The following is a 21,706-nucleotide window of genomic DNA, read 5'->3' on the forward strand; positions in this document are numbered from 1 at the left end:
ATTCTAAAATTAAAAGGAGAAATCAATAATATTGAAAGTAAAAAAAAAAACTATTGAATTAATAAATAAAACTAAGAGTTGGTTTTATGAAAAAGCCAATAAAATAGATAAACCTTTGGTAAATCTGATCAGAAAAAGGAAAGAGGAAAATCAAATTGTTAGTCTTAAAAACGAAAAGGGGGAACTTTCTACCAATGAAGAGGAAATTAGAGAAATAATGACTTACTTTGCCCAACTTTATGCCAATAAATTTTATAACTTAAGTGAAATGGATGACTACCTCCAAAAATATAGGCTTCCTAAATAAACAGAGGAGAAGGTAAACTACTAAAATAGTCCCATTTCAGAAAAAGAAATAGAACAAGCTATTAATCAACTCCCCAGGATCAGATGGATTTACATGTGAATTCTAACAAACATTTACAGAACAATTAGCCCCAATGTTATATAAAGTATTTGGAAAAAATAGGGGATGAAGGAGTCCTACCAAACTCCTGTTATGACACAGACACGGTACTGATACCTAAACCAGGTAAGGTGAAAACTGAGAAAGAAAACTATAGACTATTCTTCTTAATAAATATTGATGCTAAAATCTTAAATAAGATATTAGCAAAAAGACTTCAGAACATCATCTCGGGGATAATACAGTATGATCAAGTAGGATTTATACCAGGAATGCAGGGCTGGTTTAATATTAGGAAAACTATTAGTATAATTGACCATATTAATAATCAAATTAATAAAAACCATATAATCATATCAATAGATTCAGAAAATAATTTCATAAAATACAACATCCATTACTACTAAAAATGCTTGAGAGTATAGAAGTAAATGGACTATTCCTTAAAATAATCAGGAGCATATATTTAAGAGCATCAGTAAGCATAATACGTAATGGAGATAAACTGGAACCTTTCCCAATAAGATCAGGAGTGAAACAAGGTTGCCCACTATCACCATTGCGATTCAATAGTGTATTAGAAATGCAAGCCTCAGCAATAAGAATTGGTAATGAGGAAATCAAGCTGTCACTCTTTGCAGATGATATGATGGTATACTTAGAGAACCCCAGAGATTCTACTAAAAAGCTATTAGAAATAATTTATAACTTTAGCCAAGTTGCAGGATACAAAATAAATCCACATAAATCCTCAGCATTTTATACATCACCAACAAAATGAAACAGGAAGAGATACAAAGAGAAATTCCATTTCAAACAAATGTTGACAGTATAAAATATTTGAGAATCCATCTACCAAAGAAAAGTCAGGAATTGTATGAACAAAATCACAAAACACTTGCCACAAAAATAAAGTCAGATTTAAATAATTGGAAAGACATTCAGTGCTCATGGATAGGCAGAGCGAATATAATCAAGATGACAATACTCCCCAAACTATTTATTTAGTGCTATACCAATCAAACTCCCAAGAAACTATTTTAATGACCTAGAAAAAATAACAACAAAATTCATATGGAAGAATTAAAGGTTGAGAATTGCAAGGGAACTAATGAAAAAAAAGTCACATGAAGGTGGTCTAGCTGTACCTAGGGTACAACTCTAGCAATCTAGTGTTTGACAAATCCAAAGATACCAACATTTGGGATAAGAATTCATTATTTGAAAAAAAAAACTGTTAGGAAAACTGGAGATTAGTATGGCATAAATTAGATATGGACCTACACTTAACACCATATACCAAGATAAGATCAAAATGGGTCCATGATTTAGGCATAAAGAATGAGATCATCAATAGATTAGAGGAACAGAGGATAATCTACCTCTCAGACCTGTGGAGGAGGAAGGAATTTATGACCAAAGGAGAACTAGAGATCATTATTGATCACAAAATAGAAGATTTTGATTACTTCAAATTAAAAAGCTTTTGTACAAACAAAACTAATGCAAAGATGATTAGAAGGGAAGTAATAAATTGGGAAAATATTTTTATAGTTAAAGGTTCTGATAAATGCCTCATTTCCAAAATATATAGAGAACTGATCTTAGTTTATAAGAAATCAATCCATTCTCCAATTGATAAATGATCAAAGGATGTGAACAGACAATTTTCAGATGATGAAATTGAAACTGTATTCACTCATATGAAAGATTGTTCCAAATCACTACTGATCAGAGAAATGCAAATTAAGACAACTCTGAGATACCATTACACACCTGTCAGATTAGCTAAGATGACATTAACAAATAATGATGAATGTTGGAGGGGATGTGGGAAAACTGGGACACTGATACATAGTTGGTGGAGTTGTGAAAGAATCCAGCCATTCTGGAGAGCAATTTGGAACAATGCCCAAAATGTTATCAAACTGTGCATACCCTTTGATCCAGCAGTGCTACTACTGGGCTTATATTCCAAAGAAATACTAAAGTTGCGAAAGGGACCTGTATGTGCCCAAATGTTTGTGGCAGGTTTTTTTTTTTTTTGTAGTGTCTAGAAACTGGAAAATGAATGGATGTCCTTCAATTGGAGAATAGTGGGTAAATTATGGTATATGAATGTTATGGAATATTATTGCTCTGTAAAAAATGACCAGCAGGATGAATACAGAGAGGTTTGGAGAGACTTACATGAACTGATGCTGAGTGAAATGAGCAGAACCAGAAGATCACTATACACTACAACAACAATACTGTATGAAGATATATTCTGATGTGAGTGGATATCTTCAACATAAAGAAGATCCTACTCACTTCCAGATGATGAATGATGGACAGAAACAACTACACCCAGAGAAGGAACACTGGGAATTGTATGTAAACTGTTAGCACTACTGTCTTTCTATCCAGGTTACTTATACCTTCGGGATCCAATTCTTAATGTTCAACAAGAAAATTGGATTCACACACATATATTGTTTCTAGGTTATACTGTAACACAGTTAATATGTATGGGATTGCCTGTCATCTAGGGGATGGAGTAGAGAGAGGGAGGAAAAATTTGGAAAAATGAATACAAGGAATAATGTTATTAAAAAAATACTCATGCATATGTACTATCAAAAAAATTTTTATAATTATAAAATTAATTTAAAAAAAAAACAATTTTCTCCAAAGATCTATCATACCTAACTTTTCTAGTATTCTATTTACATCTTTAACTTCTTTTTTATTTATTTTGTGATTTAATTTATATAGTTCTGAGAGAACAAGCTTGAGATCTCGCACTATTATAGTTTTGCTATTTCTTCTTGCAGCTCTCTTAACTTCTCCTTTAGGAATTTCCATGCTATATCACTTGGGGCCTATACGTTTAGTAATGATATTGTTTCATTATCTATGGTACACTTTAGCAATATATAGTTTCCTTCCTTACCTTTTTTAATTAGATCAATTTTTGCTTTAGCTTGATCTGAGATCAGAATGGCTACCCCTGCTCTTTTTTATTTCACCTGATGCATAATAGATTCTGCTCCAGCCTTTTACCTTTACCCTGTATGTGCCACATTGCTTTAAATGTGTTTCTTGTAAACAACATTTTGTAGTGTTCTGGCTTTTAATCCAGTCTGCTCTACACTTCTGCTTTGTGGGAGAGTTCACCCTATTCACATTTGTGATTAAGACTACTTATTCTGCATTTTTTTTCTTGGCCGGCACAATAATTCTATAAATATGTATGCATAAAAATAATGAGTAGGTTAAATAACATATCATTCAAATAATAATTTCATCAAAGAGCACCAAAATAATGTTGCAACATACCAAAACTTAGGGAATAAGTAGTTCTTAGGTAAATTTTTACATCTCTAATTGTGTATATGAATTATAAAAAAAGAAGATCAATGAGTTCGGTGTGCAACTAAAAAAAGCTAAAAAAAAGAACAAATTTAAAATCCACAATAAATATACATTTTAAAATGCTGAAAAGCAAAAAAAAAAAGAGATCATTCAAACTGAAAGAAAAGTTATATCTAATAAATGAAATTGAGTTAATTTTATGAAAAAAATAAATGTATAAATCTTCAATTAATTTGACTAGATGAAAAGAAAAAAGAAAAAAAATTACTAGTATAAAAAATGAAAAGGATGATTCATCACCAAATGAAGAAAAAAATTAAAGCAATAATTAGGAGCTATTTTTTCCAAGTGTATGCCAATAAATCTGGTAATGTAAATGACATAGTTGAATATTTATAAAAATATAATTTGCTAAGATTAAAAGAAGAGGAAAATAATACTTAACTCTCTTTTATAAAAAAGTAATTTAATAAGCCATCAATGAATTCCCTAAGAAAAATTCCCCAGGACCTAATGGTTTTATTAGTGAATTCCATCAAATTTTTAATGAACAATTCATAAGTATCCATCTTTTCTTTATTTCCTTGTAAATTGTTCTTCTGTTCTCTGCTGTACACTTTTTTACTTTATTATTTTTTCTCACTTTTATCCCCTCATCACTCCCAAGGAAGGTATAGTTAAGAAAGTATATATTTATTTATTCATGTGAAGATATATACATACACATACATGCCACACATATATCCTTACATATAGATATACACATATCTTTCTTATTCCTGCTGACCATTTGCTTTAATTCTGTTTCAAAGTTGCATTGCTATTACTTAACCTTCCTTGTTTTCTTCCCTCACCCTTTACTTTCCTGTCCACCCAGGCCTCCCCCCTATCCTTATTGCTTTAAAGATTTGGAGGGTGCCATGCCTTTTATGGTATATATGTAGTGTTACCATTTTACCCAATTCCCAATGTGAATAGGTTTTCAGAACTATGCACCCTCCTCTTTTCTTTAATGTCTCTGTGTCTTCTTCCTCTGCAACTCATTTGAATGTCATAATTACAATTTTTATCTTAACTCTGACTCAATATTTCTTTTGAGTTGTTGTACTGTTGTTGTCAATCTTAAACATATGCTATAAATTTCACGTGTAAAAAATAAACAATTTATCCATGTTGATTTCCTTGAAATTGTTCTTTAATATTCATTCTTATATATTAAATTTTCTGTTAAGTTTGGGTTTGCTTAATAGAAAGTCCTGGAAATCTGCAAGTTCAATGAATGTCCATTTTTCTTGTTCAACATTATAGATAATTTTGATGGATATGATATTTTTGGCCATAGGCCTAGTTCTTTTGATTATGGGAAAATATGATTTCAGGACATGAAGTCTTTTATTATGGCTTCTGATAAGTCCTGTACAATTCTAATTATAGCTCCAGTGTAATTAAATTTTTTCTTGTTTCTTGAAAAATTTTTTTTTGATCTGGGGATTTTAAAATTTGTCCTTAATATGTCCTGATGTCCTAGAACCAAAGGGTAAAATAAAAATTGAAAGAATGCATAGAACATCTCTTAAAACAGATTTCCAAACTGAAGCTTTCAGGAATATTATGGACAAATTCCCAAGGTCTTGGGTCTGATCATAATGATTAAAAAATCAAATATCATGTAGCCACAGTTAGTATCACATACAATTTAGTAGTTACCATGATAAAGGAGCAGAAGACTTAGAATATGATATTCCAGGCCAAAGGATCTTGATTCCAAATTAACGAAATAATAATACACCAAAAAACTGAGTACAATGTTTCAAGGAGAAATTTGACATTTAATGAAACAAAGGATTTTTAAGTGTTCCTGGTGAAAATTCAAAAAATAAATTTTAAAATTTGACAGTCAAATACAAACTTCAAGAGAAACATTAAAAGATAAACATAAAAAGTATTCAGTAAAAATTAAATTATTTAAATTCCTATATGGGAAAATGCTATACATAACTCCTAAGAACTTTATCATGATTTGGGCAGTGAGAAGAACTCCTCTTCATAAACAGAAAACATGTATGTGATTAGTCAATTACATTGGGATGATCACAAAAATAATGAAAAGCATAAAATAAAGAGGTACTGGGAGAAAGAGGGATGGAGAGGAAAATGGTACTGAAGGAAGAGTTTGGACAATGGATGCAGAAATAGTCAAGGAATAGGGCAAGCAAGGCTAGAACTTCATGCTCATCTGAATTGATTCAAAGAGAGAAGAATATGTGTGTATATTAATGTGTATCATAAATATGTAAATATAAACATTTCTGTGTGTGTGTGTGTGTGTGTGTGTGTGTGTGTGTGTGTGTGTGTGTATGTGAAGAGAAATAGAGACAGAGTGGGGAAGGAGGATAAAGGAAGGGAAGACTGAAAAAATGGCATGAGGAAAATACATAGTTAGTAATCATAACTGTGAATGTGAATGGGTTGAACTCATCCATATAATTGAAGCAGATGCCTGAATAGATTAGCAAACAATAGTATGTTTTATATAAAAGCAAATTTAAAACACATACACATACAAAGTTAAAATAAGAGGCTGACAAAGAATCTATAATACTTCAGCTAAAGTAAAAAAGACAAAAGTAACAAAAATGATCTCAGACAAAACAGAAAAAATAGGCTTAAACAAGAGATAAGGGAGAAAACTATTCTTGTTAAAAGGTACCATTTACATTGAAGTAATATCGATACTAAATATATGTGCACCAAATAGCACATTATAAAATCTCTTAAAGAAAAATTTAAATAAGTTTCAAGAGGAAATAGAAAGCAAACTATACTAGAAGGAGCCTCAACTTTCTCTTCTAAGAATTGCTTAAAATTAACCATGAAATAAATAAGAAGCAAATTAAGAAAGTGAATAGAAAAGTCAGATATGATAGACCTCCAAAGAAATATACTTTTTTCTCAAGGCATCTACAAAAAAATTTCTTATGAGATAAAAAAACAAACAAATGCAAAAGAGCAAAAATATTAAATGCACCCCTTTAGGAAAACAATGCAATAAAAATTACATTTAATAAAAGGCTGTAAAAGTATCAATGAAAAATTAATTGGAAACCAAATAATTCAGTCCTAAAAAATTAATGGGTCAAAGAACTATCAATTAAAGGGAATGACAATAATGAGACAACATTTTTAAAATTGTGGAATATGGTAAAAGCAGCACTTGGGGGGAAATTTATGTCTTTAAACTTCTATATCAATAGAAGAAAAACAAGAACAGATTAATGACTTGAGCATTAAACTAAAAACTTTAAAATTAAAAAAGAACAAATTAAAAATCTCTAATAAACACCAAAATGGAAACCTTAATCATCAAAGAGAGATTAATAACAATTAATAATCAATTAAAAAATTGAACTAATAAATAAAAGTAATAGATGATTTTGGGGGGAAGGAAACAATCAAATAAACAAAAAACTGGTTAATTTCATTTAAAAAAAAAAGTAAATAGAAACCCGAATTATCAGTATCAAAACTGAAAAGGAAAAAATGGAAAGGATAAAAACAACAGCAATTAGGATGAAATTAAAGCAATCATTGTAAGTTAATTAATTCAACAAATTATGCCAATTAAAATGAGAATCTAAGTGAAAAATACATTTACAAAAATATAAATTGTCAAAATTAACAAGAAAAGGAAAGAGAATATTTAACAATCTTACATTGGGGTGGGAGGATTCGAGGTGTCAATGAACTCCCTAAGAAACAAATCTGCTGGACCAGATGGATTTACAAATTAATGTTATAAAATATTTAAGGAATAATATTATTATTATTAAATATTATATTCATAATGCATATACATTATATTAAAATTATAATTTATAAAAAGTCTTTTGAAATTTGAAATTTGAAATTGAAATTTTATCACACAAATATAGTTTTGATACCTAACCCAAGGAGAGGAAAAACCAAATAAGAAAATAATAGTCTAATTTCCCTAATGAATATTAATGCAAAAATTTATAAAGTTCATGTATTACGACCAGGTGGGATTTATACCGGAATTAAAAGGCTTTTTTCATATTAAAAAGTGCCAGAATAATTGATCTTATCAAAAATGGAAAAATCATGATTATCTCAATAAATTCAGAAATGGCTTTTGACAAACTAAGATACCTATTCCTATTGATAGCATTAAAATGAACAGGCATAAAGGTGCCTTTCTTAAAATGATAAATAGTCTCAACCCCATTAGGTGATGCAGTGGATAGAGTCTTGTGTCTTGGGTCATGAAGACCTAAATTTGAAGCTAGCCTCAAATACTACTTGTTTGCCCTCATTTAACTTTAATTGTCTCAATTCCTTCATCTGTAAAATGGAGTGGAGTATGAAATGGTAAAGCACACCAGCATCTTTGGCAAAATAATAATAATAATTAATAATAATAAATAAAATGAGTGTGGACCACAACATAGTATTTTCATTTTTTGTTGTTGTTTATTTGTCTTTTGTTTTCTTTCTCTTTTTTTTTCTTTTTTGATCTGATTTTTCTTATGCAACATGATAATTATGAAAATATGTATAGAAGAATGGCGCATTTTAACACATATTGGATTACTTGCTATCTAGAGGAGAAGGGAGGGGGCAGGGAAAAATTAGAACACAAGGTTTTGCAAGGGTGAATGTTGAAAATAATTCATGCATATGTTTTGAAAATAAAAAAAAGCTTTAATAAATAATAATAAAAGTTAAAAGCTATTGCATAACCTTAAACATTAAAATAAAACAAAAGGAGTAATAAAGAGAAAGACACAATTGTACTTGTCTAAAGTCAAGAGTAAGCATTATCTATCTATAATGGGAATAAACTAAAAATCTCCCAATAAGATCAGAGTGAAACATGGATGTCCATTATCACATTATTCAATATTATACTAGAAATGTTAGTAACAGCAATGAGACAAGAAAAAGAAATTTGAGGAATTAAATAGGAGAAAATATCCTTTTGTAGATAATATGATAGTATATTTACAATATCAGCTAAAAAATTAGTTTATATAACAACTTTAGTAAAGTTGCAGAATATAAAATAACCACACATAAATCATCAGTAAATCTATATATTACTAATTTCCAGCAGCAAGAAATTTAAAGAAAAGAAATTCTACTTAAATAACTGCAGACAATAAAAAAATACTTGAGTGTCTACCTAACAAGACAAATGTAGCAATTCTACAAATATAATTTTTAAATTCACATAAATTTTAATTCATTTAAAAACATCACATAAATAAAACCAGATATAAACTATTAGAAATACATAAATGGATAAACTTAACCAATAAAATGAAAATTATTATTTAACCCAAATTAATTGAATTATTCAGTGGCCTATCAATTGAACTGCCAAATGATAATCTACACATCTAGAAAAAAATAACAAAATTCCCCAAGAAGAAAAAAAATAAGATAATCAAAAGAATCAAGGAAATATATGTGAAGGAAGGTGGCCCAACTGTACTGGATTTCAAACTATATTGCAAAGCCATAATCATTAAAACAATCTGGTATTGGCAAAGAGAGTGATGAAATAGTGGGATAGATTAGATATGTATGACACATTAACAAATGATTATAATAATCTAGTGCTCATAAAGCCAAGTAATTAAGCTTTGGGAGCAAAAACTTACCATCTGATAAAAACTGCTAGAAAAAATATAGAAATTTGGTAGACAATAATCATAGACCAAAATCTCATATTGTATACCAAGATAAAGTTGAAATGAATAACTCAATTACATAAAAAGAATGATATTATAAATTAAGAAAACATGGAAAATCCACCCATTAGATCTGTGGATAAGGAAAGAATTAATTGCCAAAACTGGGACAGAAAAGATAAAACAAAAAAATCAATGCAACTAAAATTAGAATGAAAATAGGAAACTGGTGGGAAATGTTACAGCAAGTTTCTCTGACAGAAGTCTCATAGTGTGTGTGTGTGTTTGTGTGTGTGTGTGTGTGTGTGTGTGTCCAATCCCCAATTAACAAAAGGTCAAAGTATATAAACAGATATTTTTCAGAAGAAATCAATACTATGAAAAGTCACATGAAAAAATTACTCAAAACTCTACTGATCAGAAAACTGAAACCTAATAATTCGAGACACAACCTCAAACCTATTAGATTGGTTAACATAACAAAAAACTAAGTGACAAATAATATTGGAAGGGATGTGGAAAAATTAGGACATTTATGCACCATTGGAGGAGTTGTAAACTGGTTCAATCATTCCTGAGAACAATTTGGAATTATTTCTAAAGGGCTACATTTTCCCCAGGAATATCACTACTAGCTCTTAATTCTAAAGAGATTGAAAAAAAGGGAAAATGGACCTATTTGTATAAAATATTTTTAATGACTCCTTTTATGATTATTACAAATTGAAAACTATGGAGAAGCCCATCATTTGAGGAATGGATAAAGTTGTGGTACATTATTGTTGTATATAATATTGTGCTGTAAGAACTGGTAAGTGAGATAGTTTGAGAAAAATCTGGAATACTTACAATAACTGGGGCAAAATGAAATAAGAAGAGCCGGAGCAATGTTGTGCACAATAACGGCAATTGTATAATAATGATATATTAGGAAAGACTTAGCTTAGTGATCAAGACAATGATACAAGGCAATTTCAAAGGACCCATGATGAATTCTGAATGCACAATGAAATATACTTTTTTTAAATTTTTCTTGCTTTTTTCAGTTAATATGGAAATATATTTTGCATGACTTCATATGTATAATTGGTATCACATTGTCTTCACAGTGGTTAGGGAAGGAAGAAAATGTGAAACTCAAGGTTTTTAAAATCTGAAACAAAAATTTGAAAACTAAAGTCAAACAATAAAAAATACCTTTTCTATCAATTGGAAGGCATTATAAATTATTAAAATAATATATCTTCCAGAAAACTCTCTTTCCATAGCTCAGCCAATGCTGACATCTTCTTATTAATATCATGGCAAATTAAGTCTTTTTTTTCCTCTTTTATGCACTTGCCATGTGATACCTCACATCGTGATTATTTGTATATTTTATTTCCCTTACTGGGATGTATGTTACATGAGTGAAGGTACTATTTTTATTCAAGTGTAATTCCATTTTTATCCATGCCATATTAGAGCAGAATTTTGTGCATAGTGGCATTGAAAAATTACACATGGTATAATCAATTAATTTAGAGATTAATGATAGAAATCTTACATCTGAAGGATCCCCAAATATATAAAATGGAGTGTTACATCTGTGAAGTCATTTAGAATATTGATTTTCAGAATATCAGAGTGCAGAATTCTCAAATTTAAAGTTAAGAAGCAGTCATATAGTGAAAAGAAGTGTTGGTTTTGTAATCAGAGGCTTTTAGTTCAAATAATACCTTTGGTGCTTCTTGCCTGGACAATTTAAATGAGCACTTAGATTCAATGGATCTCAGTTTCTTCATCTATGACATGTCAGATTTGGACTCTATACCTCTGAAATTCATTTCATCTCTAAAGTTATGTAGAATCTGTACATTTAGAGATAATTTTTTTTCATCCTAACCTTTTCCTAAGAGTAACAAAAGTGAAATGACTTACAATATTCATGCATCAAATTTAAGTCAAGGTCAGCACTTAAATTGGGATCTTTATTCCCAAATAGCTTATGGAGTTAGTGATTATCTTTTTTTTCATTTTAAAGAAAGAAAAACTAAGATTTGGCTCCATGAAATGACTGACCAAAAACATCTTCTCAGATAGACAGAATAAGATACTTTGGTATCTTGTAAGATTATTTTCTCTAGAGCAGAAATGTCAAATATGGAGCCCTCCTCAGTGTAGCCTCATACAGATTAAAATATAATTGGCATATGCTTAACAAAATAAATAGAAATGCAATAAAACTTAATCTTCTGAGTCAATATACAGCATTCAGAGATATATGACTCTGTTTCTATTTGAGTTTGGCACAATTGCTTTTGAACACTGAGTGGTAGAGAAATAATATGTTATGGAACCTCAGAATTTCCATAGCCTGGGACCAACCTTCAACAATATTTTAAAATACATCTGTTTTAAAATGAAGGAATTAGACTAAATTATTTCTGAGATTAATTTTATTAACAACATTATAAGTTGTGAGATCCCTCTCACACCTGACATTCCATCATCTATGTTTTACCATACCTTTCAGCTCTTTCAGCTCTGAGGTTCTTCATCCTCTGTTTAAAGATCTGAAGTCCTTAGATTTTATGTGTCTGATAATTTCTTTTTTTTTTTTTTTTACTGGAGTTGAAGTAGTATGCTGATTTAAAATTTTTTATCTATGCAAGCCTCATACCAGTACCCTATGATCACTCATGCTCAGGGAATCATTTTGAAACAAAGGTCAAAAGAATAGAAGTAGGAGATGCCATAGATTCTTATTGTATTTTGGAACCAATTTATTGAGTATATAACACAAAGTCATTTTGAACATCCAAAACAATATATTATTTTGATATTTTGAGTATGAAAAATGTATCTTCCTTGTCCTATATGTCTACCTTAACTCTGTGGTCCATTCCCACAAGAAAACTTCCAACTCCAACATTTACTATCTAAGTGAGCATGGTACAGTTACATCTTTTCTTTAAAAGAGGAATTCCTTAACTGAGGTATAATTATAACACATTTAATCAACTTATTTTTTGGATCTCTTCCATCCCCAACATTCCATCTTTTGAGGTTCTACAGGATCTAATATTCAATGTTTGTATTCTAATCTCCTTTCTAGTTCTGCTTTATATGCTTGGAATCATTCCAACTCTTAGAGTCAATGTCCAAGGCTCACGTGTCTTCTCTGAAGCCACTGGAATAAATTATATATGTATAAAATCCATTGGACCCTACACCTCTGAAATTCATTTCATCTCTAAACTTATATAGAATCTGTACATTTAGAGATAATTTAGTTTCATCCTAACCTTTTCCTAAGAGTAACAAAAGTGAAATGACTTACAATATTCATGCATCAAATTTAAGTCAAGGTCAGCACTTAAATTGGGATCTTTATTCCCAAGTAGCTTATGGAGTTAGTGATTATCTTTTTTGAACAAATCAATTAAATTTTTCTTAGCATAAAAATACTGATAGTCTATATCTTCATTTCTTTATATCAAATAAATCACATGTGTAAACTTTTAGCAATCATCAACTATGGAAAAGAGATAACAAAGAAATTGATTATTGGCATTAAGATTTGTTTTTGCCTCATATCATATAATGACAAATTCATTACTTGTCTTACTATCCCTTACTTATCTTACAGGTATTAATCATTATCCATCTTGATCCTAGTCTTTAATCTTTCTTCAGAATTTAGACTATCAAATAAAAGAGAAATCAGGGGAGCTATGTTATGGGGAAAGCTCTGAAGATAATCGTAGATGTGATAGTGTTGCAATACTTTAAAAAGTGGAAATTGCTTATTTGAATGAATTTTTAAAAATATTTATTGAGTTTTTATTATGTTCCAAATGCTGGATTAAGACTGAAGTTAGTAGAAGAGCTAGGACTAGAACCCAAGCCTCCTGATTCTCAGTCCAATATGATTCCTACCAAAATATGCTGCTTTTCTTAATGCTTGCTTATTTGACTTTATTGATTGATTGAAACACAGGCTGCAAAGCAATAGTGTTGTCAACTTCAGCTTGTTCCTATTTCAATACAATGTTATAAATAGACATATTTTAATCCCATAAACTTGCTGAGCCCTGTACTCCTGGGAGTATTAAAGCCAAGTTTGCTTATTTACTTTTATTTTTCACTGTTTTCCTTTTTTTTATTATACTGGCTTCCTACTATGTGGCAGGAACACATAAAAATAGGCATAAAAGTAAGACAATGTGCCCCAAATGCTATATTAACTGAGAAATAAGTTTAAATGTCTTCTGAACAGAGCTTGCTGCTACCATCTTACAGCCACGGCAACATCTGATGCTGAAATTATCCTTTCATCCCTAATAGAGGGCTGAGATTTCAGGAGTTTGTCAATGGCTTAAGAACTGTTAATTGTTTGTATCAGCCCAGTGATATAAACACTTTGTAGAAATAGTGGGCACTGGAGTTTAGATGACAACTGATAGCCAACAGAGATAAAGTGTGATTCCCATGAAGGAAAGCCATTCAAGGGACGATACCAAATTTTCATTTGGGAGCTTGTAGTATTTCAGAAATTAATTTTCTAATTTGAATTTGAAAAATGTAACATTTTTATTTATATGTAAAAGGTATGAATCAGATTAATGGAAAGGACACTGGATTATTTGGAGTGGAAAAAAATCTACATTTAAGTCATGGATCTGCTATTTATTATCTTTGTGACTTTCCTGAGCCTCAATTTCTCCATCTGTCAGACAGGTATAGTGATAGTTATACTATCCTTCTCATAGGACTGTTGTGCAGCATCAATGGACAACATTTTTAAAACTTGCCATATGTCAGGTGCTATGTTAAGTATTGAAGATTCATAGACAAAAATGGCACTCAACATTTTTGCCAAGTATAAAGGCATAATCATAAGAATAAAGAGATATGGAAATGCAATTTATTATCACTTATTTTAATGTATTTAAAAGGATTATTCTATCTAGAGAGGTGGAAAGACTAGATAAAAAACAACAACAACAATAAAAAAGACCCTTACTATTGTTTCCAGCTAACTTTCCAAAGACAAAATGAAGACTGAGAGAATCATAAGTGATTTAATGGTGCAGCCAGAACTTTAACCCATAATTTTAGTGTCCAATTCTGTAGTACATTATACCTACCCTGTCCATCCCAGCCCCCATTCTGCCTTAGTCTTGCCATGGCCTACCTGCCAAAATGTCATAAAATGCTAGAATAGATGATTCTGATAATAAGCAGGACTGTTATTATCCCCTTCTCTAGATTAGGTTTATTTGGTAGGATTACCAAATCACAGGATAGAAGAATTATAAAGTGATCTCCCTCAAATATTAATTAATCCAAACCCATCATTTTGCAGAGGACATTGAGATCTAAGGATGGGAAATAACCTAGAAAAATGGCATGTCTAATTAAGTGGCATGATTCAAACCTTAGTTTTCTGACTCAAATCTAGTGTTCCTTCTGTTGTACCACCCTATCTCCTCTAACACTTTCTCAGCAAGAACCTCCTTCTATGAAAGATCAACTAACTGTTACTAACTAAGCTAATGCAATTTGAAGTGTGGTTGTCTGTGATCCATGACTGAATGTTTTCAGCATAGATTTAATTGAATCTTATTGGGTAAATAATGAGGACCATAATATAGCTATTTAGCATTGATAATGTTTTTTTTAAATAATTAATTAATATTTACTTCTGAATGAGAATTATATACATTTTAGACATAAAATATCCAAGCTACTTGTTAGTATAATCATCTAAGTTATACAGTCAATTAATCCATTCAGCCATTTAAACATAATAATATTGAGATTATTGTTGTTTAATATCCATGGTTGCTTAACTGAAGTGGTCAGCATATGGTACAAATAAGGCCAAAGTCATATATTCCAGTCATACATGGCTCAATGTTGCCCCCTGTTCCATAGCTACAAACCATTTCTTTCATCTAGGTCAGTGCACTAAACCTAGAGATACAAGATTTGAGGCCTGTCTCTACCACTTAGCTGTGTGTCTCTTGGCCAAGGATACAAACCTTTGATAGATAAAAATTTGGTTAATTTGACTAGGAAAAAGAAAGAAAGAAAAAAAAATTACCAGTAGCAAAAATGAAAGGGTGAACTTGCCACTAATGAAAAAGAAATAAAAGCCATAATTTGGAGCTATTTTGCCCAACTATATACAGAATATCTGACATCTACTTAAAATGGATGAATATTTACAAAAAACAAAATAAAACAAAACAAAAAAAAACAAATTGTCCAGATTAACAGAAGAGGAAATAAATTGCTTAAACAGCCCAATTTTAGATAAAGAAATTGAACAAGCTTTCAATGAACTCCATAAGAAAATATCTTAATAAGAGAAATGCACATTAAGACAATTCTGAGGTACCACTACACACCTCTCAGAGTAGTAAACATGACATGAAAAGACAATAATAAATGTTGTTGGGGATATGAGAAAACTGGAACACTAATACATTGTTGGTATCGTGGTGAACTGATTCAATCATTCTGAAGAGCAATTCGGAACTATGCCCAAAAGGCTATCAAATGGTGCATAGTCTTTGATCCAGCGGCAGTCGAGTGGGTCTATATCCCAAAAGAATCATAAAAAGGGGCAAAGGACCCACATGTACAGAAATATTTGCAGCAGCCCCTTTTGTAGTGGCAAAGAACTGGAAACTGAGTGAATACACATCATTTGGGGAATGGCTCAATAATTTATGATATATGTATGTTATGTAATCTTATTGTTCTGTAAGAAATAATCAGTATTCTCAAGAATACAGGAACAAGTTATCTATGCTCAACCACTGTGCTTTAAGGCCAGGATAAGATAGAAGAGATTTCAGGCCCGAAGTTCTTAGCACTGGCCTCATTCATAGTGTGTATCATTTCCATCTACCTCATAGCCAAGAATTCATAGCATTTTGGGACTGTCAAAATTGAGCCTACAGGATCTGCTAGTGGGTATCTACTTGCAAAGAATAACTTAAAAGGAGTAAATAATAATAGATGAGCTGCTGCATAAAGATATTAAACACAATTCCTTAGCCAGCTCTGGGGGAAGTCATCAAATTTTCCTAACTTGTGTTCTCTTGGACCTTGGGGAATCCTGCTGGAATTCCAGCAGCCCCATTATTATGAAATTTTATTTCTATTACTATTTTTGGACTTTTCTACCATCATTGGGCTACCTTCTCACTATGTAACTTCCTCAAACACCATTCCAATCTTCTTATCCCATTTATGAGCTCCTTACAGTGACCTTATTTCAGAGAAGGGCCCTGTTCATGTTTTTTTTTTTTTGTTTGTTTGTTTGTTTGGTTGGATTTTTTTGTTTTTGTTTTTGTTTTTGTTTTTGTCTTTGTTTTTGTATTTGTCTTTGTCTTTGTTTTTGTTTTTGTTTTTGTTTTGTTTTTTTACCATCCAGAATATGCTCTTTTGACTATCTCTGGATTTTTGCCACCATGCACCTGTACAGATAACTTCTCTGTCTATACACCCACATAGAAACATTCTTTGTAGTTCCTTTTTATATATTGTCTTTTCCCATTGGACTATAAGCTCCTTTAGGGCAGGCACCTAAATTTTTAAACACATGTAATTATATTCCCAAAACTTAATACAGTATCTAGCACATAATTAACAGTTAATAACTTCTTGTTGTCTTGTCCACTTGCCATTTTATATATATATATATAATATATAAATATTATGTATAATAATATATACATATTATATATATATATATATATATATATATACATACACATATTCGTCATCTTTAAAAGTCTAGTTCAAGCTTTACTTCCCCCAGGATGATTTCCATAGCACCTCGAACTCACTATGATCAATTTTTTTTATAACTCATTTTGACATTTATTGTTTTAATCTTTGAATCTTCTTTCTGCCAACATTCAAATTATAAACTTCAATCACAACATCTAGAGCTAGAAGAAGCATGAGCACTCGATTTAAAATCAGAAGACATGGTTTCAATTTCTAACTCTTCCCCTTGTTCGGTGTATACTTTTGAGTGAGTTACTTAACTACTCTGAGCTTCTGCTCCTTTTTTTCTTCTAGTTTTCTTTGTAGTGGGATTAGTGTCTAGGAATTTCAGGAAAGGATTAATGTAGAAGCCTATGTACAGAATTCTGAAGAATATCAGATATCCCCTGGTCTAAACCTTTAATTTTATACAAAAAGACACTGTGGTTTAGAGAGGTTAAGTCACTTGTGTGTGACCTCACACATAACAATAGAACAGTAACTGAAATTTATGTCTTCTCACTTCAAAACAAATTATCTTTCCCTTTGTCCATTCCTTCTTCAACATCATGGCCTTGTCTCAAACTTCTTAATATAATCAATAACTAGCACAAATAGGAGCTAAGTAAATGCTCAATAAAATTATTTTCTTTGTGTTTCAGAGCAAGTCTCTTAAATCTTGTTGTCTCACTTTCCTCATCTGTAAAATGATCAGGAGAAGGAAATAGCAAACCACTATATAGATATATATAGATATATATAGATATAAAGAAAATACCAAGTGGGATCACAAAGAGTCACACATAATGGCCATGGCACAACAATAAAACAATAAAGAGAAAGTGGAATATTAGCTGGGTCAGCATTTCAGACAATGACTAGGCTAAGGGAGATAAAATTTGTTTAAGTAATCCTGCTAGAACTGATATTGATGTAGGAAGAAGGGGGGATGGGATAGAATACAAAGGGAATTTCCAGGAGATGTAGATTCTATTTGACAAACAATAATGAGATCTATGCAGCATATAGTACAACTCATATTAGAAGTACACACACAGAAAGTAGAAAGAGGAAAGTGATTGCTCTTAGATTCCTGGGGTTCCTCAGTTTTTGGTGACAACTTTCTCAGACATAGTTGTTTTTCAAATTGACAACATTCTTCCAGGAATATACAGGTTTGCCAGGATCCAGTGGAGCATCAATTATGACAAGCATGGACTTGTATTCCTGAGTAATTAGGCCAGGAAAAATCAATCAAACAACTCTTCCAAAAAAAAAAAAAAAAAAAACACATAAAATCTGGGAGTTCCATTTATCAATCTTCTTCCATGGCATTTAGTGTCTTGGAACATTTCAGAAAAAGGAATAATTTTGAAGCATTTAAGACAAACATAGGGTAAATCACAAGCCATGTAAATATCTTAAAACAGTCTTATGACAGGAAGTTGGTCTGAATTAGTGAAACTCTTGGATATGGGATCTAAAGAGTCATCTTTAGATTAATCTGGATAGGCTTGCGTCTTACTCTGTTTTTCTTTTTTTTTTTTTTTAATTTTATTTATTTATAATTTTGAGTATTTTTATAATATTATCCCTTGTATTCATTTTTCCAAATTATCCCCTTCCTCCTCTACTCCCTCCCCTTAATGACAGGCAATATCATACATTTTACATATGTTACAATATAACCTAGATACAATGTAAATACCATTTTCTTGTTGCACATTAAGTATTAGATTCAGAAGATATAAGTAACCTGGGTAGATAGACAGTAGTGCTAACAATTTAATTCACTTCCCAGTGTTCCTTCTCTGGGTGTAGTTGTTTCTGTCCATCATTGATCAACTGGAAGTGAGTTGGATCTTCTTTATGTTGAAGATATCCACTTCCATCAGCATACATCTTCATACAACATTGAAGTGTACAGCGATCTTCTGGTTCTATTCATTTCACTAAGCATCAGTTGATGTAAGTCTCTCCAAGCCTCTCTGTATTCCTCCTGCTGGTCATTTCTTACAGAGCAATAATATTCCATAACCTTCATATACCATAATTTACCCAACCATTCTCCAATTGATGGGCATCCATTCAACTTCCAGTTTCTAGCTACAACAAAAAGAGCTGCCACAAACATTTGGGCACATACAGGTCCCTTTCCCCTCCTCATTTGGGATATTTTTCTTTGGGATATAAGCCCAATAGCAGCAATGCTGGATCAAAAGGTATGCACAGTTTGATAACTTTTTGTGCATAGTTCCAAATTGCTCTCCAGAATGGTTGGATTCTTTCACAACTCTACCAACAATGTATTAGTGTCCCAGTTTTCCCACATCCCCTCCAACATTCATCATTATTTGTTCCTGTCATCTTAGCCAATCTGACAGGTGTGTAATGATATCTCAGAGTTATCTTAATTTGCATTTCTCTGATCAGTAGTGATTTGGAACACTCTTTCAAATGTTACTCTGTTTTTCTGAGGTACCTCCTGACTTTAATAGCAAGTGAGCATTATTGGAGAAGAAATATCTCCCTCACAGTCTACAAAATGACGTGAGAGGTTATAGGTCACTACTCCTTCTTCACTGCAGAACTGGTGTATTTACAAGAACTGCATGATATCGAGAGGAGAAATAAAATTATTATAAAAGAATGGCTAGAATGGAGTCCCCAAATGCTTATTCAGATAGTTACAAGGCCATGAGAATAGCTGATGGATGTGTATGAGCTGGTTCTTGAAGTGTGAATCAGCAGAGATGTTTGGGCATGAGAGGTGTACAGATGATTTGGTAAGATCTATTGTACCAAGGGATGAATGTATTGCAGTCAATAAAAGTTATTCAAGGAGAGCTGGCTGCAAGCATTTTTACTGTTGCACTCAAGAGCAGAGAATGAGCTCTCCTGATGTTCCACCCACTCACCAGGCATGCTCAGATTTGGAGCATGTTACAGTTTGAATTAATTATTCAGATGAGTGATGGTGTGACCTAGGAAACTGGGGTGGGGGTGTGTGAAGCTGGAGCTGTATAGAAAGTGCATTGGACTAAGAGACAAAAATGCTGATTTATAGTCCTGTTTTAGCCACAACCCTGATATATGATTTTAGTTAAACAAGTCTCTTCTCTTTGAACTTGTGTTATCTGATTTTTGATATCCTATGTAGCATAGGTATTTAAGAGATTCACAAGCACTTGTCATAGAAAGATAAATGTTAATGGTATAAAATTCAACAAAGTGCTATCAGCATCTGAATCATTTTACTTTCTCTATTCCTCAGTTCTTCTACTTACCACAGGTTATACTTATTCCTAATTTTCCAAACACTGTTTTCCTTTCTTAAATACCATGAATCTTAAACCACACTTCAGTCTTTCTAGACACTGACAGATTTTCTCAGATTTCTTGCTGACCCAAAGACATAATTAGATCTTCCCTGAATCTTAGATTACATAGTGATTTCATAGATACTATGAAATAATTGACTACTAATCTCCATGTTGTCTGAGTTATCCATTGTAAAGTTTCCAATCAGTCTCAGCTCTAAAAGTTGAATTATAAAATGAATATAACAGACTGGATGATTCCTTCCATCTCTGATATTTTATATTGTAAGATCCCTCTTTATCTCTAACATTCTGCTCTACATTCCCTTCCAGCTTTAACATTGTATAATTTTATAAAATTATGTTAATTCTCATATTTCTCTGGATACTGACCTAATTCTATATATCTTTTGAGACTGAGCAGAAGTAGTTGAAAATAAAGACACAAGGGAAGGGAAGGGCTAGATCTTGGAATGCTCTGGAGTTTTGACTTTACCTGAGATAATAGGGAGTCAATGTAATTTTTGATTATAGGGATAATTAGACACATGGTCAGAGATTTAGTAAATGTTATCTACCACAATGTACACAGCAAATTATAGGAGAAAGAATGGCTAAAAAGTTAGATCAGTACTCTAAGATATTGAATCTCTTCTATTCAAGCTTGTCTAGAGTCTAGTTCCATTTTTAACCTCTACAAGGCCTTTCAATAATTTGTTCATTCACTTATTCCCATTTAGGTAAATTATTTATTTATCCTAAATTATTTCATTTTAACTTCAAGGTTTAGGGAAGGGGTCATTCTAAAAAAAAATCTCTCCTTCTCGAGGCCTAAGGAGGAGTGAAATCCAATAATCACTTTTATGTTCTCAAGAAAATAAAGTTATAATGAATTTTTAGCAAACAGAGGGAATTATCCAAAACATAACATTAGACAATGAAAGCTGCTTATGATTATTGTATTTATGTCAATTTTTAGTATAACTCTTAATATTCCTTAATGTATACAACCAATGTGGGCCACTTAGCATTTATTTGTTCCTCAAAAAATGTAGGATAACATGTCAATTTCAAAGTAGCTAAGGATTTCAAGTTCAAAGAAATGTTAGGGAAACAAGCAAATTGACTAATAGAACCAG

Source organism: Sminthopsis crassicaudata, chromosome 2 (assembly GCF_048593235.1).
Source record: "Sminthopsis crassicaudata isolate SCR6 chromosome 2, ASM4859323v1, whole genome shotgun sequence".
In the NCBI taxonomy this organism is placed as follows: domain Eukaryota; kingdom Metazoa; phylum Chordata; class Mammalia; order Dasyuromorphia; family Dasyuridae; genus Sminthopsis; species Sminthopsis crassicaudata.